Source organism: Moschus berezovskii, chromosome 20 (genome assembly GCF_049115385.1).
Source record: "Moschus berezovskii isolate FMDL1 chromosome 20, NW_MosBer_1.0, whole genome shotgun sequence".
Classification (NCBI taxonomy): domain Eukaryota; kingdom Metazoa; phylum Chordata; class Mammalia; order Artiodactyla; family Moschidae; genus Moschus; species Moschus berezovskii.
This window is the reverse complement of record NC_142479.1, coordinates 44,310,853-44,335,857: the sequence shown is the minus strand read 5'-3', so window position 1 is coordinate 44,335,857 and position 25,005 is coordinate 44,310,853. Positions and strand designations below refer to the sequence as shown.

Sequence of the window (25,005 nt, the reverse complement as noted above, 5' to 3'; positions counted from 1 at the left end):
CCAGGGCCATGCACGTGGGGCAGGTTGGGGTCTGTCTGCAGAGGGTCTGAGTGACCGAGGACAGGCGCTGAAGACCGGCCCCTGGTCTGACACTCAGCACCCCGTGGATTGAGGTGTGAGCCCCTCACCTGTGCGTGCCTCCGTTTTCTCATTTGGTCCATGAGAAAAAGGATGATGTCCAGCACCCAGGGTTTCTCCTTGGGACTGAGCCTGGGAGCTAATCGGTGCCAAAGAAAGGTCGTCAGTTCCCTACTGTTGCCAGCGTCAGGGAAAGGGTGCAAGGAGGCAAGCCCACATGCAGGGACTGGTCTCTCCCTTGGTTCACCTGCAGAGGAGCCATGGGGATGCCCCTGGGACAAGCAAAGCTTCGGGAAGAGTGGACGTGACTCTCTGCCCACCTGGGCTCCAGAGCGACCTCTGAACCTTTGCTGCGTGCATCCATCCCCTCGACGTCCCTAAACAAGGGCCTGGCGATCATGGAACAAAATGGCCAAGTGAGAGAGCCCATACCAGGACGAGCAGAAAAGGAACAGGAAATGGTCACCATCTTACAGTCCAAAGGCACAGCCTACTCAGCCATAATGCATCTCTGGACCGGGGTCAGATTCCTGGGTGACCCCCTGCCACGGTGCAGTATGAGCTCCAAAGGACCCCGTCTCCCCAGGACAGTCCAGAGGTTGCACACAGATGTCAGCAAGCACTCAGGGTCTTAAGACTTTCTGTTTATCCAATAACAGCCGGGGAACTGCTGACAAGTCTCAGTCCCCGTCCACTGCAGGCTCCACAGCCACCTTTCCCTGGGCGCGCGTGGTGTGGACACAGAGCAGCTGATGGGCGAATATGCTACGGGGTTCTCCATCATTTCAGCAGGCGCCCCCTGAGTCCTCTCCATGGGTTTCCAGGTGCATTTCTGTGGCAGGGGGAGGGGAGTAGAATATGCCACAGGAAATATGTCTCTTTGGGTTAAGGATTATTTTAGGCTGATTATTTTTAAGAAACAATGGACGTTGAAAAGCTCTGAAAACCAGTTAATGCTAACTTTTAGTAAGAGACATTTATATTTATAAGGGAAATGCTGGGAAAGATTGAGGGCAGGAGGAGAAGCGGGTAACAGGATAAGATGGTTGCATGGCATCATAGACATGAGTGGACATGAGTCTGAGCAAACTCTGAGAGATAGTGAAGGACAGGGAAGCCTGGCGTGCTGCAGTCCACGGGGTCACAGAGTCGGACACGACTAAGCAACTGAATAACAAGAGTGTCTTCCTGTCTGTACCAGGAGGAGAAGACTGGCTACATCTCTAGAATCTCGTATCCATGGAGTCAATTCTGCCTAGCAGCTGTGCCCTTATCTACTGGGCTTTTCCCCACTACCTCCCAGAACTGGCCTCCCCCTTCCAAAAATCTTTTGTCTCCAGCTGGAGATAGCATTTAAGATGGAGGCTTGGGCTGTTTCCAAGACTTGCTCAGGTTTCCTGGGCATCCCCCTTGTACACAGGAGGGACACATGTTATTAAACTTGTTTGTTTTTCTTCTGTTGACTGTCTTTTATTACAGGGAGCTGGGTTGGGTTGCGGGGGTCTCAGCTAAGAACCTAGAAGGGAAGAGGGAAAATTATTTTTCCTCCCCTCCCCTGGTCCTGGGGCCTGACTCAGACAGAGTGGGGCACCTCCCCAGCACGGCCCAAGAAGTGTGCTGTTGACCCTTCTGGGCAGTTACAGGCAAGACCCTGTTCTTGCCTCTGTCAGCTCTTCTGTCACCTTCCACCCCCCTGACTCCCAGCACCCCTGGTCCTGGAGTGAAACCCTTTTCCATTCACTTCCTGGGCCCAGCTTCCTCCCACTCCCACCGTTCACTGGCCAGGTTCTCCTGTCTGGACACTCAGAACCTCTCTGGGCACAGCAGTGGCTCCGAGAAGAAAAGATGGAGACATGACCGAGGGTGACCCCCCCTTACGTGGGCCCTGCAGCTTACCCCAGTGACCCCTCCAGTGGTGGCTCCAGCTGCAGGCGGGCGTCCCAAGCCAGCAGGCGGGTTGCAGTTTAATTGAGCAGTTTATTAGGAAAGCCAGTTTCTCAAACTGATAGCCGCAGCTAATAATCCAGGCAGCGCTTTGGGGCTTCCAGAGAAACTTTCACATCCTGCGCCTCACCTAATCCCTTGCACACAAGCCTTCGAGAGGGCACTGCCAGTCCCAACCTACTGAGGAGTGAGCTAGGGCTGACGGGGAGGGTCACCCGCTGCCAGGACTCCACTGCCCGGAGTCGGCCCTCTGATACCCCCATCACCACACCTCCACCCAGCCTTCTGCGTCTTTCCTACTATGATGAAATGTACAAAGAGCTACACACCTATCCTTTCTTTAAAGAGATACCTGTATTTCTTCTTCTCATTTGGAGATTAGCATCTTAATAACAGGTATTCCAGGGCTAGAATCACAGGACTACGATCATAATTGTTCAAAGATGAGTCAGATTTCGAAACAATAGATGTCTTAGGCTCACACATGCTTGCTGCTAACTGCATAGGATGGGGCTGGGGGGTTAGGACAGGATGGAGCAGTAGCTCCTCCCACCAGAGGCCACGCCCCCACCCCATCCTCCCCTCTCCACCACGTGGGCAGGAAGGGACTCTGTTCCACACCTGGCACACATTCCCCATGGTGCTCATGAAGCCAGTGGACCTGGAGGTCTCTCTGGGTCAAGTCTCAGGAAGATGCATGCTCCCACCCACCCATCCTCAGGACAAGAAGAAGAGATGCTAAACAGAGGTTTCAGGTGACACCACGACATTCAGGCCTGGGGATGACCATTCTGGGAGCATCAGAGCCCTCAAAGACCTGGACCATGGAGCAGGAACCTGGGAAACTGGAGGATTTGCAGCGGGTATGTCAGGCTTTCAATATATTTCAGGAAACTCAAAAGAAAGCAATGGGCTCCTCAGTGCTGGCAGGATTCAGCTTTGATGCCGAGGGTGCTAGATGCCCGGGCTCCACCCTAGACCCATGGACTCAGGCCCCTGTGGGTGAGGCCCCAACATGGGAATCTCTCTGATGATGCCAACTTGCAGCCAGGCTGGAAGTTGTCACCCTGGGGCATCCATGAGCCTGGCAGCTGCCCTGCACTCCAGCCCCTTATTCTGAGGATGCCATGTGCACCTATGGGTGGTGACGGAGGCCCCCCATGGTGGAAAAAAATCAAGAAACCAATATTGTTAACAGAACAAAATCTGTTCAGCTAATCCAAGGCGGGATTTGAACCGAATTCCTGCAGTGAAGTCTAGAGAACTCGGGGTCATATCCTCACCCCATCAAAGCAGACCAGGCCCCAAAGGGAGGGTGATGCCCCACCTGCCAATGCATGAGACACAGGTTCGATCCCTGGGTCAGGAAGATCTCCTAGACAAGGAAATGGCAACCCACTCCAGTATTGTTGCCTGGGAAATCCCATGGACAGAGGATCCTGGCGGGCTACAGTCCATGGGGTCACAAAGAGTCAGACATGACTGAGCAACTAAACAACAAAGACATGCGTGTGTGCAGATGCACAGAGATGCGCGCACGCACACACACATACACACACAAACACACACACACAAACACACACACACACACACAAACACACTACACCGAGCTAATTATCAAACACAAATCAGGCTCTCAGTAAAACAAAATGAGGCAAACTGAAAGAACTAGAAGAAACTCGTGCGATGAGAGACTAAAAGATGCATCTAACTCTTTCATCATCTAAAGTTAGATAATATCAACATAAACAGAAGAAAGAAAGAAACAAACAGGTGAAGAATAGTACAAGCCCCGAATTATTTGATTTATGCTTTTGCCAAATTCATGGCTTAAAATGAAACTAATGCATCTCTGTGCATCTTCATTTTTGAAAAGCTCATGAAACTAAGATGTATTGAGGTCAAAATGACCACTGGGCCGTTTCCTCTTTCACAGGCTTGTGGCAGGTGAACCAGGAGGATGTCTAGAGTCAGGTCTGAGGATATAGAATCTGAGCCCCAGGTCTGGGCGCTCACCTGCACCTGTGCCTTTGCCAGACTCAGGAGTAGCTGAGAGCCGACCTGTGGACTCAGCCTCCCAAGGGGCGTGGCCGTCACGGGCTTTGGAGTAGCCCAGTGTTTACAATGAACAGCCCATGTCTTGACGGGGCTCTTACGTGTTACCTCGGAAAGCAAACTCTTAAAAACAAACCTTCAAGCCAACAGGTGGGGGAAATTTGAATGAACCAGACAAGTTCTAAAAGCCTTGTAATTCTGATGTTCTTCAGCAGCCAATGTTGCCCTAATTTTCTTTTTCTGCTTCTTTTCTTTCTTTGGATGGCATGTCGGCGCCCAGAGTCCAGCAAGTGAACTTATTGTTGGAACTGGCAAGTTACGCAAGAAAAAAGAGGAAGGTTATTGAGATGGGTGTAACCCACCACACTACAGCCAAGCAGATGCCGAGACACTGACACAAAACAGATGATGGAAGTGAATGAACTTGAACTTCAGAGAGCAGACAAAGCTGCAAGCCACAATGGGGTGGGGTGGGCCCAGCTCCCTCTGGGACTGAGGAAAACCAGAAAGAGAGGATGATCTCTTTGTTTGATTCCAGAAACATCCCATATATATACACTAGTATAGATAAAATAGATAAACAAGTACCTGCTGGACAGCACAGGGAATGCTACTCAATATTCTATAATGATCTATACGGGAAAAGAATCTGAAGGAAGATATAGTTAAAACAGATAGAGACAGCTATGCTGCTGCTAAGTCACTTCAGTCGTGTCCGACTCTGTGCAACTCCATAGACGGCAGCCCGCCAGGCTCCCCCGTCCCTGGGATTCTCCAGGCAAGAACACTGGAGTAGGTTGCCATTTCCTTCTCCAATGCATGAAAGTGAAAAGTGAAAGTGAAGTCACTCAGTCGTGTCCGACTCTACGCAACCCCATGAACTGCAGCCTACGAGACTCCTCCGTCCATGGGATTTTCCAGGCAAGAGTACTGGAGTGGGGTGCCATTGCCTTCTCCGCTGAACACCTGAAACTAACATAAATTAGTTGTAAATCAACTATACTCCAATTAAAAAATAATTAAAAGAAATAGTCCCATGTTCGGAGAAGGCAATGGCAAGCCACTCCAGTACTCTTGCCTGGAAAATCCCATGGATGGAGGAGCCTGATAGGCTGCAGTCCGTGGGTCGCTAAGGGTCGGACACGACTGAGCGACTTCACTTTCACTTTTCACTTTCCACTTTCACACATTGGAGAAGGAAATGGCAACCCACTCCAGTGTTCTTGCCTGGAGAGTCCCGGGGACGGGGGAGCCTGGTGGGCTTCCGTCTGTGGGGTCACACAGAGTCGGACACGACTGAAGTGACTTAGCAGCAGCAGCAGCAGTCCCATGTTTCCTGACCTCCAATAAAGATCTTTTTTCTTCCTTTTTAGAACCTACTTTTTAACCTACATACATAAATCATCATTCTGTCCAGTTCTATGACTTTGGACAAATGCACAAAATTGTCTAACAGCCAGCATCACAGTCATAATCCAGCTCAGTTCCATCACTCCCCACTCTTTCTCTTGCACTGCTCCTTTCCATCAAAATCTAAAATCGAGCTCTGCGCACAAGGCAAATCCCCTTACAAATGGCCCTAGGCTGCCCAAATCCTTGTGTTGTTACCATTGGGACGGAAATATTGATTGAGAAGAGAAAATGGTCAATACAGACTTGGACATTTTGACATCACAAATCTATTTACCGTTGCTTTAAAAGAAGAAGAAGAAGCTACAAGTTGTTTCTGGGTCTCTGTCTGTCTTCCAGTTCTGGCTCCTAACTAGCTTGTCCCCCATCCCCCACCCCACCCCCACATCCCTGCATCCTTGGCTTCCTGGTCTGTAAATCAATACCACAGAGGAGGTCAAATTCTGATAAACTGCCTTGAGGACAAACTCAGGGTGGGGAGGACAGGCCAGGAAGCAAAGATGCCGCATCATCTTTAGCTGTTCCCAAAGCCCACATCCTGGTGGCTCAGATGGTAAAGAATCCGCCTGCATTGCAGGGGACGTGGGTTCGACCCCTGAATTGGGAAGATCGCCTGGAGAAGGAAATGGCTACCTACTCCAGTATTCTTGCCTGGAGAATTCACGGACAGAGGAACCTGGCAGGCTACAGTCCATGGGGTCACTGAAGAGTCAGAAGTGACTGAGTGACTAATACTTTGACTTTCAAAGCCCACATCCAGCCTCTGAGAGCTCAAAAGCCCACGGTGCAGCCAGGAGAAACCTTTACAAACAGAATAATCAGCATCTCTAGGAAGGTTACATCTCTCCTCCCACCCTGAAAACAGATAGTAAATAGTCAAACCTCCTCTCAAAGTCCCAAATCGGTGTAGGAAATAAGGATGTCCCCCTTTAGAAGAGTTAAGGTGCCATTTTTTAAAAATAGCTGTTAAATCCGCAAGTATCAGCTGCAAAACTCAAAAGCCCTGGGATCCCAGGGATGCGGGAAGCAGGACGCTAAACAGAGCACAGAGGGGTGAAAACACCCTGAACAATCCCATCGTGTTGGATACATGGCAACATGTGGTATAGTCAAGTCCACAGAACACAGCTCACCAAGGGTGGACCCTGCTGTGAACTGTGGATTTGGCGTGATGATGCCTGATGTGTCAGTGTGAGCTCGTCATAACCGGTGGACTGCTCTGACGGGGGGTGTCGACGGTGGGGGAGGCTGTGCTTGAGGGGGAGCAGGAAGCACATGGGAGTGTTCTTGAACCCCAATTTGAATGCCCATGCTTGGTTTCCAGAACTTAGCCCTTTCTGCTTGATTTTGCAATGAACCTAAAACAGCTTGAAAAAAGAAGAAAAAGAAGAAGAAGGTTGAGATCCTGTCTGTCCTCTTCCTGTCTGTGGACTATGGCTTCCTCCTTGGGAAGGATGGGGTCACGCACCCTCGTGTCCTCAGCCTGGGCCACCAGTGCCAGTGCCCCGTGCTCATGTGAGTCCTTTCCGTACCCTCGCCTTCTCCTGCAACTCCGGGCCCAGGGCTCCTCCTGGGGTACTGGGGTCACGGCACCTTTGCATCCTCTATGCTGCCTCCTGCACCCCCAACCACTCAGGAAGAAAGAAAACCCTTTCCTCCTGGAGTTTGTCCCTGACATCCTGACCTGTGAACACAGGCAGAACATTTTAACCTGTAAGCAGCATGATAAGGGACTAAATCTCCAACTTCCTGCCTTGAAAATATATGACAAAAAGTAAACTCAGAAAACAAAAAATAACAAGCCTTCTTTTATGAAAAGATGCCCTTGGGTTCTTTGGATCTGACTGCTCGGCTGCCTGGACCCCTCCCTTAGCCTTTCCTCCTGGGCTCAGAGGCCCACTGCCCTGCCTGGTCCACAGGGGAGGGAGTTAGGCTGAGGTTAGCTGAGTGCCTCAACCTCCTATCACTGAGGCCAGGGAAGCACTCAAGTGGCCAACTTGAAAAGGGCAGAAAGGGCTGCTGGGGGCGTTGAGGGGAGGGAATGCTGCCTGGAGGAAAACTGCAAAGCTGCTGACAGCCCAGGAGGTGACAGATGCTGACAGATTGCGGGGAGAGGCAGGGGGACGTGTCCCCAGGTTTCAGCAGGTACTGGGTGCTCTGGAGTTAAATCATTTTCAAAAGAAAAACCGGGGAGTGCGGCTTCCTTGTTTGTCCAGTGATTAGGAATCCGCCTGCCAGTGCAGGGGATGTGGGTTCAATCCCTGGTCTGGAAACTAGGACCCCCTGTGCAATGGAGCAGCTGAGCCTGTGAGCCACAACTACTGAAGCCCATGCGCCCTGTAGAGCCCACGCTCCACAACAAGAGAAGCCCCCGCTATGAGAAGCCCATGCACCGCAACTAGAGAGAAGCCCCCGCTCGCCACAACTAGAGAAAGTCCACGCAGCAATGAAGACCCAGTGGAGCCAAAAGTAAGTAAAAAAAAAAAGAAAAACCAGGGGGAAGAAAAAGTGCAGTCTCCAGGGTCATTACCATCCTAATCAGAGGGGTTTTTGCTGTGACAAGTGTGGGCAGCTGGGGTCCTCTTTCCTGAAGGCCTGTCTACCAGCCCTGAACCTCCATCCCGGGTGAGTACCCCAAACTGTCCCCAGGGCAGCATCCTTCTCCCTTGTGAGTTTGTAAGTTACAGTGGACTTCAGGTGGACTGGGGGCAAAGACAAAGGTCTAGACTTGTGGTTTCTGTTCCCTTCCAGAAGACGAGAGCCGCAGAGATGAGAAAGGAACTCTTCCTGCAACCTCGACTGTGGATGAGGAGACTTGGTTGCTCCTGAGACTTGTAACTCGAGCTGTAAGTGGTGACCCTGGGAAGTTTCATCTTTAAAGCAGTTTTCTTCCCTGGGGACGAGGGAGGAGGGCTTGGAGGAAGGTGGGGATCAGCTTGGCCCCTTCTTATCTGGAACCTTCTTCCTTTGTAGGAAGTCTCTGAGCCCAAGGATTTGAGAGCTCCCTTTCAAAGGGCCACACATCTCCATAAATAATTATCTCCGTTTGGGGGAGATGTTTGCATATCAAAGAACTCCTTCGGGAGTGTTCAAAATAATTTAAAATGAAATTGTAAATAGTCTGTTGTTCTCCTCATTTCTCTGGTCCCTGGAGCGGCTGGGCTCCCGGAAGTGATGTCATTACTCATTATAAAGTTTACTGGGTCTTTTTACTTACTTTTTTTTTTTAAAGGTAATGGGTAGGAAAGAAGAGACATAACAAAGGATGGACTGCCCCAGGCCCCCTCCTCGGCCAGCCCTCGCCCCTCCCACCCCTCAACCCCCACCGCAAGGATTTGGCCTCCATTGTAAGAGAATTTCAATACTGCTCAGAAAATGAAAAGCCTTTGAGTGCCATAAGGGGGTGGTGCTCTAAAGAGCATCTCGCAGCTCTGGGTCAACCCCAGATTCCTTTCATTTTGGCAGAATCCTCCACTGTAGACCCTGCTTCACAAAGGCCTGAGTTCCTGTTCCTGGAAGGGACTGTGGGGGTTGGGGGGCAGAGGGAGGGTTTCAATTAAAAGCTAATAGCCTTTTGTGTCTGGGCGCTCTGGGGCACTGCTCATGTTTATTAGACCTCACTGTGTGCGGGCACAAACCATGTGAAATCAGAGTAATCTGTGTCCCCCGTTTCCTGGAAAAAAAAAATTGTTTTTGATCAATAGAAAGACAGGGAAAAAAAAGTTTTCTGGGAAGCGCAGTCTTTAGAAAGTAAAATCAGCCTGTCCGTGGGCAGGGGGGTGGGGGCCGAGCTCAGGACTCAGAGGCAGCACAGCCAGAAGTGGGAAGGCCGTCCCTCCCTGGACAGATTCTTCTCTGCGTAGACCGGACCCGTCCTCACCTCTGATCCATGTAGGCTTCCCCTCTGGAATCCGCTTCTTCTCCCTGGGGTGCTGGGAGCCCGGCTCTGCCTGGGTGACTCCCCAGCAACAAAGGGCCAGCCCTCCGGTGGCTGCACTGGCTGGTATGTTTCACAGGCTCCTGAAATCCTCTCCCAGCTCAGGCTTCACCCCAAGAAAGGCCCACCCCATCCCATCCCTGTGCTCTTGGCAACCAGGTACAAATGTTAGTAAACAGACCCTCACTCAAGACTGAACCACTCAGCACCACCAGTCAACGCAGAGTGGATGGAAATCACTTCCTCACCCAGGGAAGTCACCCCCTCCCCCCAGGATAAGGGGAGGGGGCTTCCTGACACAGTGACGTCTACAGGATGCTGGACGCTTGAAGCCCTGGGCTCTGGTTCCTGTGCAGCCGCTGACAAGACCTGACACTCAAAAGCTTCGGGCTCAGTGTAGAAAAATTAATAGGTGACTTACTTAACTCAGACAACCTCTAGGTCCATCCACAATGCTGCAAATGGCATGATCTCATTCTTTCTGACAGCCTAGTGGTATTCCATTGTAAAAAGACGTGATACAAATGAACTTATTTACAAAACAGAAACAGACTCATAGACTTAGAGAACGAACTTATGGTGGCCAGGAGGAAGGGCAGGGAGAACAGACAGTTGGGGAGTCTGGGATGGACATGTACACGCTGCTATATTTAAAGTAGATAACCAACAAGGACCTGCTGTGTAGCAAAGGGAACTCTGCTTAGCGCTGCCTGGAAGCCTGGATGGGAGGGGAGTTTGGGGGAGAGTGGATACTTGTGTATGTATGGCTGAGTCTCTGCCGTCTGAAACTATCTCAACCTTGTCGACCGGCTATACTCCAATACAAAATAAAAAGGTTAATCATAAAAAAAAGTTGATTTTGACACTAATAAAGTTAATGGGCGTTTTCCTGGCGGTCCAGTGGTTAAGAGTCCATCTTCCATTGCAGTGGGTGTAGGTTTGATCCCTGGTCGGGGAGCCAAGATCCCACATGCCTTGTGGCCAAAAACCCCAAACATAAAACAGAAGCAATGCTATAAAAGAAAAAAATCAGTAAAGACTGAAAATGGTCCACATCAAAAAATCTTTTAAAAAGCGAATGGACTGGTTTAAAAGGGTTGTTGGCTCTAAAATTCTATAAGGGGACCCTTAACAATCTCCACCTCTCCCACTGCACCCTCATGCCATCTCCCTCCCCAGCCAGTCGTAGGTTAGCACAAGTCGGTAAAGGAGAATCTATATAAATATTTAATGATTGAATAGGTACAGAGGGTGCTTTAGGCACCTTGAGGATACAGGTCAACCCCAAGATTGTAATTCAGACGAAGGCTACTGTCAAGGGCATCCTCAAACTAGGCAACCTGGTGCCTGAGGGAACAGAAAGGAAAGTAGAGCTCAAGGTCAGGCTGTGGGTCCTCAGGCAAGTTGTCTAACATCTCTGAGCCGTCTCTCCTCATTTGTAAAATGGAGATACTTTAAAAAAAAAAAACAAACAAGAATGGGACTCAGTTGTAGTTCATATGTGAACAAGCTCCTAACACAGCGAAACCCTACCTAAGGGTAATGTGGGATGACCCCCACTCGTGTCGCCACTTTATCTCCTTTGACTTACGGCCCTAGGTACTAGGGAGATTTCTAAGGAAAAAGAAATTCCACATCGGTTCTCACATTCAAAGTCTCTTGCGAAACAAGGATTTGAAAGAGCCTCCACTTCCTGAAATTCTCACTTGTGCCAGGAAGGATCCCATGTTTGGACCTTCTTTCTTAGTCCCCTGTTAGGACCCTGGCAAGCAGGAAATACCAAGCTCCCCCTCTTGCATTGACATTACTGAACGGATGTGATGATCCAAGCCAAAAAGGAGCAGGAAATGAGGCAGTCTTTCATATGAACGCATCCTGCCTTGGAAGGTTCCTTCCTCCCTCCCTTCCATCTCTCTCTCTTTCCTCCCTCTCTTTCATTCCTTCTTTCTCTCTCTTTCCCTCCCTCTTTTCCTATCTTCCTTTCTCGCTCTCCTTCCTCACCTCTCTCTTTCTCCCTCTTTCTTTCCATGGCAGAGAATGAGGTCTGCATGAAGTAAAACAGTCCGTTTAGGGGCAGGAGCCATCTGAGGTGGATGAAAAGAAACAACCCAACTGCTGAAACCAGATCCACAGAATGAAGACTTGACATAATCCGCTACCTTCCTGCCCCTGACTGCGGGGCCAGCGGGAGTTGGGGATGAGAGAAACCCCAGTCGACTCTTAAGTCCAAGACAATGGCTCCATCCTGCTCCCCGCTCCCCTTCCACCTGACAAACAGAACCCCACTTTATGGTTATCAGCTGAAAACAGTATAAAGTAAATTAGGTCAATAAAAGCCCCAGACATAAGTTTGAGTGAAGCTCAACGGATGGGAAATGAGAACAAATAAACTCCCCTTATCACAGGCTCTAAATAGCTAAGAACATTTTAGAGACGAAAAGAGGTGCTTTCTGCCCATAGAGAACATCCCTGGGAGTGTATTAAGCTGGAGACAGACGCTGCAGACAAAGATGCAGACAAAGATCCGTAGTTTCTTATCTCACACACCTATCAGCAGCAGCACTTGTTTCTTCCCAGTGGGTCTGACCTAGTGCTTGAAGCTGATCAGTGTCTTGAGTCTTGAGGTGTCTTGAGACAGGATGTGACACACAAGGCTGATGGAAACTCTAAAGACACCCATCAAAGTCCACCCTCTCCTTATGGAGATTCTCAGTTTGCAAAGGATGGAGGCTTCTAAGAGCCAGTTTTCAGGAGGAGAAAGGTAAGTGCAATCTCTTCAGAGTCTCATCCACTTATTGACACAGTCACCATTTTTTAGAAAACCTCAATACATCTGTAACAGATTGCTAAGCAGAGTCCAACTTGCCTGTATATTTCATGTCCGAGGATAGGAGAAATGGAAAGTCTTGGAGGCTTGAAGTTTTGCTTAAGTGTTCTGGATTATTTGCGCACATTCCCTCATGACTGTTCATATTCTGTGAGAACCTTTTGGTAGATGGTGAGTCTTAAAACTTCCAGCCTTTCTTCTGTTCTTGACACAAAGCATTCCCTCCCCCTACCCCACAACTCCCACAAGGGAACAAAACTGTAAGCACTAGGGGGATCAAATAACCAAATGGTTAGTGAGAGGGCTGCTAAGAATTACAAGTGAGATTAGCCTTTTACCCTGCATTAGCCCCAGTGAAAAACTAACCCTGTAACTTTTTAAGCCTAATGATGATTTCTAAGAACAAGATGTTTGGTTCAATCTTATGGCCTGCCATATTTTGTTTTGTATTTCTTTGGACGGTACACCGTAAGAAGGTACATCTTCAAAAGAAATACAAGGAAAATGGCAAAAAACCTGGGAGAGGAAGCACTGGAAAATAATCTGCTGAATGAACACGTGAATGAATGCAAGAAAATTAACTTGCAGTGCTTAAAGCTAACGACTGGGGGTCACAGGGCAAATATGTAAAGAGAATTGGGGGCAACCTGGGATGATAAATTACCATTTGGGGAAGGTTTGAAAATGGTGACCATATCAGGATCTGAACGCCCAAAGTAATTAATCCTAGAGCAACATTTATGTACCATCACACCCATTACATTAAGTGACACCATTCCATCAGGAGGCCATCCACATAAAGAAGGTCTTGACCTTGCATGCTAAGCTATAGCAAAGAACAAGTCCCTTATTTCACCTGAGGGACAGACGCCAGCCATGAGCTCCTCTCACTTTTGAACTGTGGATGCCCCAGAGTTTTGGGGGGTGCCGGTAATAAACCACCAATGGATATGAATCTAAGCAAAACTCTGGGAGATGGTGAAGGATAGGGAAGCGTGGCGTGCTGCAGGCCATGGGGTTGCAGAGACTCGTACACGACTTAGCGGCTGAACAACAACAATAACAAAAAGCCTTCTCTATTCAAATAATTTAAGTGGTCACAGAGGTTAACAGGAAAAAAAAAATGACTCTAATGAGCTGATTTCTATTCATTGTCATTTTCCTTATTATTTTGCTTTAATTATTAAAATTCATTTGCATTCTCCAAGAGATGGTGGGGTGAGAGACCTCAGATGTCTCTCTGGTCGCAAGAGGAAAGACTAGGAATGTGGGCAGGATCTCTCACGGATGGTTAAGGAATCAGGGAAGGACTAGGAATGTGGGTGGGACGGCTCATGGATGGTTAAGGAATCAGTGACACGGCGTGAAGGTATCATTCACAGGGATGTTTCTTGCCCTCCGGAGGCTCACTGTATATTTGGAGAGAAATTCCACATCCAGGAAGTTCCCCAACAGATACTGCATTGAAATGTGCAAAACAAGCATCCAAAAGTCATGTCCTTTGGGACATCTGCAGCTTCCCTGAGCTGATGCCAAGGCCAAGGGGAGCAAAGACGTCAAGAAGAAAAGATACCCAAGTGTAGGAACATAAGGCAGTGGTTGAGACACTGGGCTCGGATGAAGTTTGTTTGAGGAATGGTGAGAAATAAGACTACAATGATTAGGAAGTGGTGGGAGTGGCCCCCTTTCCACTCTGCCCAGCCCTCCCCTCACTGCTTCCCCAGCATCTTTTCCAGAAGCCAAACCTAGAAAACGTCACAGCTTTTCATGATGTTGAACAAGATGTTCAAGTTTCCTGGCCAGGAATCTCCCTGCCTTTCCAAAAGGACATGCTTGTCCCATTCCTCCATTCTTACCCTTCACCCCTGCCACGGGCAAGCAGAGTCCCCCTCCTTCTCGTGCGTTCCTACTGCATTCATTTCCACCCTAGGCTGGGCTAGCGATTCTCGCTCCCTTCTTATGATCCTATCCTGCCATCAGCCTCCCTGCAAATATACACACGTGCGCGCACGCACACACACACGTTAGCATACCCTTTCTCTATCTGCTATTATCCACTTCCAGGGGGTTGAAGCCTGGACTCTGCCTTATTTGCACTGTGGCCAAAATCAATGGCTCTTAGATGAATGAAGGGTGCATAAATAAACAAACAATTGCTAGAAAGAACTTGGGATTTGATCTCAGACAAATGAGAAGCCACATCAAACATGGGAGTGAGAGACTTGAAGGTGTATCAGGAGTGGGGGAGACAGATCTGGGCTGTTAGCTGATGATAAACTCCGTGAGGCTACGGAAGCTTGATACAAGAAGGTGTAAAGAACACTGGAATAAGCAGAAAAGATTACTGGGCATCTCCAGTGGAAAACTGAACAGCAGGTTATCTGGAGATAGCTTTCTTACTGTTTTTGAGATATTTTGCAACTCTGTAAATTATAGGTAACAACACGGCAAGGCAATATGATTCTTGACCACAGGCATGCAAATAAGTGCTTTCTGGTAGAACTTCTGTGGGTTTCCCTCTCCACTACCCACTACATGGGAAAAGTCAATTTCGCCCAATTGTAAAGTCATCTCAGCGTTCCTTTATTCCAAGGAAACTTGGGTTCTTTTGACTTCTTTGGACCAATGGTAACAGCTGTCAGGTTCTCTCATTAATAATAAGTAAAATAAAATCCTTACCATGGTCATTAAGGAAATATAATCCTTAACATTGTAAGTGGATGAATCATGATTTTACCTTTTGCCTTTAGAAAATTATCCTTTACCAAAAGCCTGGATTAGCCATGTGCTTTTCATAAGAGTGCTATCCAAACGAAGATGTGGTATGCATTTGTGTGTGTGTGTGTGTGTGTGTGTGTGTGTGTATACACACACACATGGATTTCCCTGGTGGCTCAGATGGTAAAGAATCCGCCCTCAGTGCAGGAGACCAGAGTTCAATCCCTGTGTCAGGAAGATCTCCTGGAGAAGGGAATGGCTACCCATTCCGGTATTCTTGCCTGGAGAATTCCACGCACAGTGGAGCCTGGCAGGCTACAGTCTACGGGGTTATAAAGAGTCAGCACATCCATAAAAAGAATGAAATAACGCCATTTGCAGCAACATGGATGGACCCAGAGATTATCAAACTAAGTGAAGTAATTCAGACAGACAAAGCCAAATGCCATACGATATCAATTATATGTGGAATCTGAAATATGACAGAAATGACCTTATCTATGAAATGGAAATAGACTCACAGACATGGAGGACAGACCTGTGGTTGCTATGGAGGCAGGGAGGGATGGAGTGGGAGGTTGGGGTTAGCAGATGCAAACTATTACACATAGAATGGATAAACAAGGGCTGACTATATAGCATAGGGAACTATATTCAATATCCTGTGATAAGCCATAATGGAAAGGAAAATGAAAAAGAATGTGTATATATATATATATATATGTACATTTTACATGTACATTTTGCTGTACAGCAGAAATTAACACAGCATTGTAAATCAACTATACTTCAATAAAATAAATATAAAAAGAGTGCTATCCACACCAGTGGCTTTTACCCCATAGCATCCTCTTGATACCAACCACATTCCCATCTTAGTACCAAGAACAGTCATGCTTTCTGTTGAGCAAACAGCTTGTTTGAATGACTTGTGTAACTAAGGCCTGTCTGTCTGTGAAGGCTGCCGTGAAGCTGACGGTCACGTCTACTTTGTGGCCCCCACTATGGATTCTCCTTTCTTACTCTCACATTTTATGTGTTCGTGGCCCTTTAAGTATCCTTCAAAAACCACCTGAAGTACGTGCTCAAGAAGGTGGACACAGAATAAATGCAGTTCCCTAGATCTGAATGGGAAGGGGGTGTGGGGCGAAAAGGACGGGACAGCTGATTGGAAAACACTTTGAAGGAAGGAAAAAAGGAAAGCAGGTTAGAGATGAAGAAAGACCTTCAGTTTTTTAAGCAAGATGGATCGAGGGTGGGACGCTTATGGGTTCTGAGTTCACCTACAGAAACTATGGCTTCCAACCCAGTTTTCAGGATGGAAGTCAGGACACAATGAAGGTGCTTAGCCCAGAAATGATATAAACACAAGAGGGTTTAGGATTCAGGGTCTATGTAAAAAGCAGAAATGGAGATAAGGTGAACATGACCCCAGATTCTAAGCTAGCTTTGGGTCCAGACAGATTAGCCCAGGTGGGGTACGAGGCTCCCTGGCAGGCCAGCTGGAGGCCGGGGTCATGAACAATGATCGCCTCTCCCTGCAATGCTCAGCGCTGCCCTCCATTCACTGACAAAACCAAATAAAGACCTTAAGATGCTACTTTCCCAAATGAATCCATTTCCAAATCCAGGGCTGGGAACACACAGCACTAAGCCCGTGAGCAAACACTCCTAAAGAGGAGAACAAGAGACTCCTCTCTGCTGCCCTATTAGCACATTTGGGAAGTTAATATACCTCCCTTCCCCCCAGCTATTCCCCCCAAGGACACTCTTTCCCTGGGTTGGCTGAACGCACATCAATTACCTTGTCACATGGAGGCAGGCAGGACCGCCAGGTACCAAAACGAGGCATGGAGTCAACTGACTGTGTAAGGATGCCAGGAACTGGAGTCCAGACCATCTTTTTTCTTTTCCCTTTTTTTAAAAAATTGAAGTATTGGGCTTCCCGGGTGGTGCCAGTGGTAAAGAACTAGCCTGTCAATGCAGGAGGCAGAGAAATGGGGATTCGACCCCTGGGTTGGAAGAATCCCTGGAGAAGGTCATAGCAACCCACTCCAGTATTCTTACCTGGAGAATCACTTGGACAGAGGAGCCTGGTGGCCTACAGTCCATGGGGTTGCAAAGAGTCAGACTCGACTGACATGACTTAGCATGCATAGTTGATATATATCATGTAAGTTATAGTTAAACAATATAGTGATTCTGTACTTTCATACATATACTCCATTTAACGTTATTATAAACTATTGGCTAGATTTCCTGTGCTGTTTAATATATCCTTGTAGATTATTGATCTTATACATAGTAGTTTGTACTTTTTAATCCCCTCCTCCTATCTTGCCCCTCCCCCACCCTCTCCCCAATGGTAACCACTGGTTTGTTCTCTGTGAGTCTGTTTCTATTTTATTAATTTCATTTGTCTGTTTTATTTTTTAGATTCCACATAAAAGTGATATCATACAGTATTTGTCTTCCTCTGATTGACTGATTTCACTCAGCATAATACCCTCCAGGGTCATCCAAGTTGTTGCAAATGGCAGAATTTCATTCTTCTTTACGGCTGAGTAATATTCCATTGTATACATATATACCACATCTCCTTAAGCTGTCTCCATGAATGTGTAATTCTGAGAGATTTATGAGACAAATACAGTGTCTATCCAGGGAAGGACCCCTTTTCCTGGGGCCCCTCTTCCTATGAAGAGAGAGGGTCCTCCTCTCGCTCAGGTCAGAAATGGGGCTTATTAATTATCTTTACAGAAGGTTTCCCTTGCTGCCTGCAAAACAGGCATGCGAATCTCAGAGTCGTGCCCTCAGAGCAGAGTACTCCCACTTTTAGGGGTTGCAGAGAATTTGGGGAAAGGGTTGTGCTCTCTGGAATCTCTAAGATCTCACATGCTGCACAGTGAGGCCAAGAAAGAAAAACATCTCTCAAAATTCCAGCGTTCTGCAGGAGAAAAAACACTTGCCCCAAATCCACCTCAAAGACCAAAATGGTTCTATAAGGCTCACCCAGAAGGCAAGAACTAGGATTTCTTACAAGGTGTTTTCAGGTACCACAAACAAGAGGCTGCATCCACTCTGCTCTCCTTTTCTTTAAACAAACCAGGTGCAGAAGGCAAAGAGAGCTGGTTCTAAATGTCCAGAGGCCAGAAGTCACGGCTCAATCCATCTTTAGAAGGGGGGAGATACACAAAGCTGTGCCAGGCTGAACAAGTCTCTCCAACCAAGAAAAACAGGCTGATAAATTAGTCCTGCAAAGCCACAGAGCAGAGCCCCCAAGAATCAACTCAATAGGCTGCCTCCTCTTCTAGCTCATTAACTATTTGAGATTACCATCATGTGGGGAGTCGCCTCTCGGCTGGAAATTAAATTAGCCTGGCTGTAAACCAGGAATGTCGAGTGGAAAGTATCTGATGAGCCATCCTGGGGAAAAAAACTTCACCACCCAACACTACCCCACCAAGCAGCTTACTCCCACCCTCCAAGCTGGGCCCCTCGGTGCAATGTCTCTCCTGAACGATGAGGAAAACAACACAGCCAAAGGGGCAAGACTTGGTTTTGCTTGGTTTTGGTTTTTGGAGAAAAGCACAGTTCACCAGGGCTGCTCCTAGTGAAATAACCAAAGAGGTGGCTTCATGAGATGAAACGGTCAGGAGTGTGGCATTCAGAAAGAGAGTAAGAAGTGTTCGGATTAGAAAGAAAGAAAGATTAGAAAGAAAGGGGAGGGTGAGGAGGGAGAGGATAAACACACACACACAACTAGCATCCCTGGGGATGTTCCGTGCAGTCGTCTGCCCAGTGAGGGGGCAGCAGGTCCTGCCTGCACCTTCACAACAGGTGTGCGCTTGCAAAGCCACCTCATAATTACCAGGTTTGGCATTTTGGTGCTGGCAGCCGGGTCCACACAGATCCTAAGATTTCAGGAACCAGCCTCTGCAGGGCTGTTCCTGCCGCGGGTCCGTGAGCCGAGAAGTAGAATTTCTAATTACATGGCTTTGGGTTTTACCCTAATGACAGGCTGCATCCAGGCAGGCAAAAAGCACGCAGCTAAGAGGATGTAGGCCTTTGAGTTCATCCTGAGAGGCTCCTAAAGCTTGCCTTTTTTTTCCTGGATGGCATCTTCTCTGATTGCCAGCAAAACAATTCCTTTCTCATATTATTCAGCGGCACCTTGTAAATACCTCTTCCAAGCTGAAATACTTGACAGAGAGGAAAAGAAAGATGCACAATAAACTGTACTAGTTGCCCCCTGATGGTTAAAGGCTCACTCACCAAAGATCTCAGTCCCCTTGATGCTGTTTTCCTCACCTTCTTTCCTCCTCCGCTGGTCCCTCATCCGCAACACTTTTTCACACAAACCTCATTGCCTTTTCACGTATGTTCCTTCTGCCAAGAAGACTTCTTTCCTTACTTGGTCTGCACACGAACTCCTATTCATCCGTCAAACCCCTCATCAAAACCCTCCTCTCTGAAGCCTTTCCAGGGAAGATCCTTCTCCACTTAGATTTAATCACTCCCTCTTCTGCAATACTTCTTTGCCTTGAGCATCCTTCTCTTTGCCTGCATTACACATGACTGCATTTAGCCACCTCACCCCCTGCCTTTGCTCGCACACTCTATATCCAATATCCACATCGTAGGCTAAGCCCTGTTCCTGCCCTCATTTACAGAGCCCCCAACGGGCACCGCTTTACACTAAGAACAAGGCTAAGAACACAGAGAGCTTCCTCTCTGCCTCTAACCTGCCCTCTTCCATTGATCTCTGATCACAGTGGCTGCTCACAGGGGCCTGCTCTTGTCGCCAGGGACCCCAGATATCCTTTCTCTTCCTTCAGGTCTCTGCCCAACATCATCCCTTTAAAAACGCCTAAAATAGTCCTTTTCTCCCATCCTCCTCTCCCCCACAACTCTCCATCCCCTCTCTCTGTTTTATGTCTCTTCATGGCTCCCATCACTGCGAGGAATCTTCTATTTCTGGTAGTTTGCTTGTGTATTGGTCTCTCGCCCATCTCCTTAGTAGAATGTAAGTGACAGGAGGGCAGGATCAGTGCTGACAAAATAGGCACTCAGTAATATCTGTGAGATCAATAAGTGGCTGCATCCACAGAGCCTGGCACAGAATAGCTGCTCAGTAAATTAACAAAATCAATATGCAACTATAAGGAAAAAAACTAACATCTGTGGCCATTCTAACCCGGGGACACCACAAGCTAAGTGAAACCAACTGGATTTGTCCGCAATCCTCTGTCTCCATAGCTGGTTTTCAAAGGACACAATCCACAGGGTTTGTGTTGTTGTTGTTCTTCAGTTGCCAAGTCACGTCTGACTCTCTGCAACAGCATAGACTGCAGCACTTTTGGCTCCCCTGTCCGTCACTATCTCCCGGAGCTTGCTCAAACTCATGTCCATTGAGTCGGTGATGCCATCCAACCATCTCATCCTCTGTTGCCCCCTTCTCTTCCTGTCCTCAATCTTCCCCAGCATCAGGGTCTTTTCCAGTGACTCAGTTCTTCGCATCAGGGAGAGGCCAAAGTATTGGAGCTTCAGCTTCAGCATCAGGTTTGTGGGGATACCCCTAATGCTTGCCACCCCCACGTTGTCCTCTCGAGAGATTCCACTGAGGAGAAAGAAGCGAAAGGATTTTAGAGTTGAGACAGAACAGCCCCAAATCTAAATTAGAATGTAATCGACAAGCAACCAGCAGCCAGAAAATTCTTCAGGGAGGTCACGTGCTATAAATGAGTGGGGCTGAACCTGAATGGTGCTGTCACCTGAGAGTATCTTTACCTGCTGCCCAGACCACAGCTGTCCACTTGCGCCAGGTCCACAGCTCCAGCATTTGGGATCTGCCTCCCATCTGCCACAGCTAGGGGGTAAGTGACCATGGAGGATACATGCCCCTAGGTGCCAAGCCCTGGCACTTCCCATCCCCCAAGGCAGAGTCCCCCAAAGACACCATCTGGAGTAGGATGAGGTGGCTTTGATCAGGGTCCTCAAAACAAATGCAAGCTTGAGTCTCGAGGAAACTGGCACTCATCCTTCTTCCCGCACAAATGCTCCTTTAACAAAACAACAACAAAAAAAAACCCACGAGCCTGTTCCCTATTTCTGTTTCCAGCTGGGACTGTAAGAAAACAACCCTAAAAATAACCATGAGTGACAGAACATCCCCCCAGAGGGGATGGATGGAGAGAGACAGGGCCGATGCACAGGGCCCGACAGCCCCCTTACCCAGAGCCCCTGGCCAGACTCTCCTGGATCTACCCCTTCACCTCTGGCTCTGGTTCTTCTACACTGAAATAGCCTCTGGATCAGGGAAATGCAATTCTAAGCCAGGCTTGATCAATAACTCCCATCACTTTTATAAGCCAACATGGGCCACTCCCAAGCTTAACTGAGTTCCTCCACGGTAAGTGGTGGGAATAGGACTATATCACTTTGGGGACACTGGAAACCAGGAGCCCAGAGTGCTTCTCTCGGATCTGCCCAGGTTCTGAGACAATGGCCAGGGTTAGCAGGGGCCACATGGCATCCTCCCCTGGCTTTCTCTGCTTGCTCAGAACCTCACCCCAGAGGAATGACAAGGCTGCCCCCGCTGCAGAACCGAGGACCAGAGGAGGGGTGGGCGTTCTGCCTGGGGGCTGCAGCCATCTGTTCCTTCTCCACATCTGCAGTCCAACTGGGACTGTCTTTCCCCCAAAGCCCTTTGGGACAGTCATCCAAGTCCCCAGAGGCGAATGCTGGGTTTTGTCCCTCCTCCTGAGCACCACGGAGACACAGACTCATCCTGGAATACCAAGAGCCTCACACAAACCATCCAGTGGGGTTGCGTGTTGTCCACCCCAGAAAACCATTCATATACATTTCTTGCTTTCTCTGCCTTAGAAAGACCAAATCATTTCATTTTCCTTAAAAATACATTCATATGATTCATGCATAATTTGGGTAAAGTCTGAATTTCTTCAGTATGGGAGGCTCTGCTCACCCCAAAATGTCCCAGTGAGTTGAAGGCCCAGCTTCAACATAACATTCTGCCTCTGAGCCGGCTTCCTGCACCCTCTCCCCATCCCCAACAGGTCCATAGCACTCAACCAGGCCTTGCTCTGGGCCTTTTCCACAGAGTGGCTCTATCCTGAATGCTTTCTGGGATAATCAGCCAGCAAACTCCTACGCATACATCAAAGCCCAGCTCAGTGGTGACCTCTCCTTTGGGCCCTCTTTTCTCTGCTCCCCTGGCATTTCTCATTTTGTTCTATATTATCTGTCACTACAGCCCATTGCATAAGACCGTGAGCTCCCTGAAGTGACTGACAACAGTTTAACATCTGATTTTTCCAAGTACTTTCACACCGCTTGGCCTATCCCAGTTGTTCCAAACCGTCTGGCGGATGCAATCAAATCACGAGGGAAGTCCCATTAGGACGGCCACCCAGATGCTTCGGTCACGACTTGGCAGGAAGGCTGTGTCGTTACTGCCTAATGCTCACAGCCCCATAGAAAGAGAAGGTGGGTATTAAGTGTCCCGGTAAAAGATATGTAACTTTATAGGAAAGGAAGTGTGATAAGAGTGAAAAGCTAGTCAAGAATACACCATTGAGGACCCCACTATGGTGTGAAACTGTTCACCTCCGGACCGTGGGAAATGCCCTAGCCAGATTCCTCCCCCACCTCCAGGCGGGGTGAGGGGACCACGCACACAGGCACTCGGATTTCACCCAAGACGAGGAGGGGTCCTTGCTAAGTGCATCAGCAGATAACAAGGTCGCTGGAGCAAGGAGCAAGTAGAGCGCATGGAGGGAAATGCAGATCCACCCTCCTGTAACTCAAGGTTTGTACCAACAGGGAAACTAATCCCCATCTCACTCATCTCCCTTGCCAGCGACACCCAATCTGAAAGTTTCCTTCCTTTCCAGCCCTGGGACACCAAAGAAGACTTCTAAGTGTTCCCTCCTTGGCCCTGACACAAAGAGGGGGAAATGCATGTTAAGAAAAAAAGACTATTGGCTTTGCTTGCAGCTCAAGGCTGCCAGTGTTTCCACATGGCCCTGCAGTTACTTCTCAGGCTTCCGTGCGGGGAGAGCAGTCAGCCTGGGGTGATGATAACACAGATGGAGACCACAGGGGTGACCCTGGACCAGGCAGGGTGCAAAACAGCCTCGCCCCTTTGTCCAGCATCATCAGACATCCTGCTCTGTATAAATGACACAGAGACGAGCCCTTACCTTTGAAAACAGACATCATAAGCTTCTTGGAATGCTGAACCAGCAATTAGCCTGCTGAGGGCATAGTGATGGAAGCTGGCGAAGGAAGCTGGTAGCCAGATCCGACTGTGAGACAATAAGGAACAGTGTGGACTGTGTTCAAGGGAGAGACAGACGCCTGCCCCACCCCAGTTCACAGACCCAGCTGTTCTCCAGCTCCAGTCAGCTGCTGCCGTGAGGAAGGCAAGCCCAGAACTGTCAGATCCCTCATCAAAAACAGGAAGCTGGGGGTGGGAGGATAGACTGGAAGTTTGGAATTGATATGTACACACTGCTATATTTACTTTTCTAAAGGGAAGGGGTTTTGGGGGGGTGTTTTGGCTGTGCTGGATCTTCATTGCTGTGCGTGGGCTTGTGGTGAGCGGCGGCTACTCTCTAGTTGGGGTGAGCGGGCTTCTCACTGCAGTGCCTTCTCTTGCGGAGAATCAGCTCTAAGCATGTGGGCTTAACCACCCTGCGGCATGTGGGATCTTCCTGAACCAGGGATTGAGCCCGTGTTCCCTGCATTAGCAGGTGGATTCTTAACCACTGGACCACCAGGGAAGTCCCACGTTGCTATATTTAAAATAGATAACCAAAAGATCTAGTGTATATCACAGGGAACTCTGTTCAATACTGTGTAATAACCTAAATGGGAAAAGAATTTGAAAAAGAATAGATACATATATAACTGAATCACTGCTGCTGCTAATGCTAAGTCACTTCAGTCGTGTCCGACTCTGTGTGTGTATACCTAAAACTAACACAGCATTGTTAATCAACTATGCTCCAATATAAAGTAAAAATTAAAAGAACGGATAATCTGCATTTGTATGTGCAATCTCCAAATCTGTCAACATCGGCAATAAATTTGCATGTTTTTCAAACAGTATAAATATTGCTGACAAAGGTCTGTATAGTCAAAGTTATGCTTTTTCCGGTAGTCATGTATGGATGTGAGAGTTAGACTATAAAGAAGGCTGAGTGCTGAAGAACTGATGCTTTTAAACTGTGATGTTAGAAAAGTCTCTTGAGAGTCCCTTGGACAGCAAGGAGATCAAACCAGTTAATCCTAAAGGAAATCAGTCCTGAATATTCATTGGAAGGACTGATGCTGAAGCCGAAACTCCAATACTTTGGCCACCTGATGCGAAGAACTGACTCATTGGAAAAGACCCGATGCTGTGAAAGATTGAAGACAAGAGGAGAAGGGGATGACAGAGGATGAGATGTTTGGATGGCATCACTGACTCAACAGGCATGAGTTTGAGTAAGCTCCAGGAGTTCGTGATGAACAGGGAAGCCCGGCGTACTGCAGTCCATGGGGGTCACAAAGAGTTGGACACGACTGAGCAACTGAACTGAACTGATAAATATTCATTCAAGGATTTCATTTAAGTCCATCAAAGATGAATCAATCAGTAGTGGTAGGAGGTGGGACAGTGTTCATCCCTCGGACAGGAACAGTGCCCAGAAGGGAGTATGGGTGTGGCCCTGGGGACTCCAGAAACACCATTACACAGGGATGTGGCCTGTGAAATTTCATCAGGGTGCACACTTAACAATCGGTACACTTTTTCATAGGCATATGAATAAAAGTTACCAAAGAAATATATGTATGTGTATATGTGCATGTGCTAAGTTGCTTCAGTCATGTCCAACTCTTTGAGACCCCAGAGACTATAGCCCCCCAGCCTCCCCTGTCCATGGGGATTCTCCAGACAAGAATACTTGAGTGGGTTGTCATGCCCTCCTCCAGGGGATCTTCCCAACTCAGGGATCAAACCCACGTC

The 25,005-nt window shown here is 48.2% G+C and overlaps 1 protein-coding gene across 1 annotated transcript in view; it reads right to left on the bottom strand.

Annotated features, from left to right (window-relative positions):
• LOC129544164 (heparan sulfate glucosamine 3-O-sulfotransferase 3B1) overlaps nt 1–25,005 on the bottom strand; it is a 43,765-nt gene that overhangs the window by 5,730 nt on the left and 13,030 nt on the right. The gene's annotated exons all lie outside the window — the stretch shown is intronic.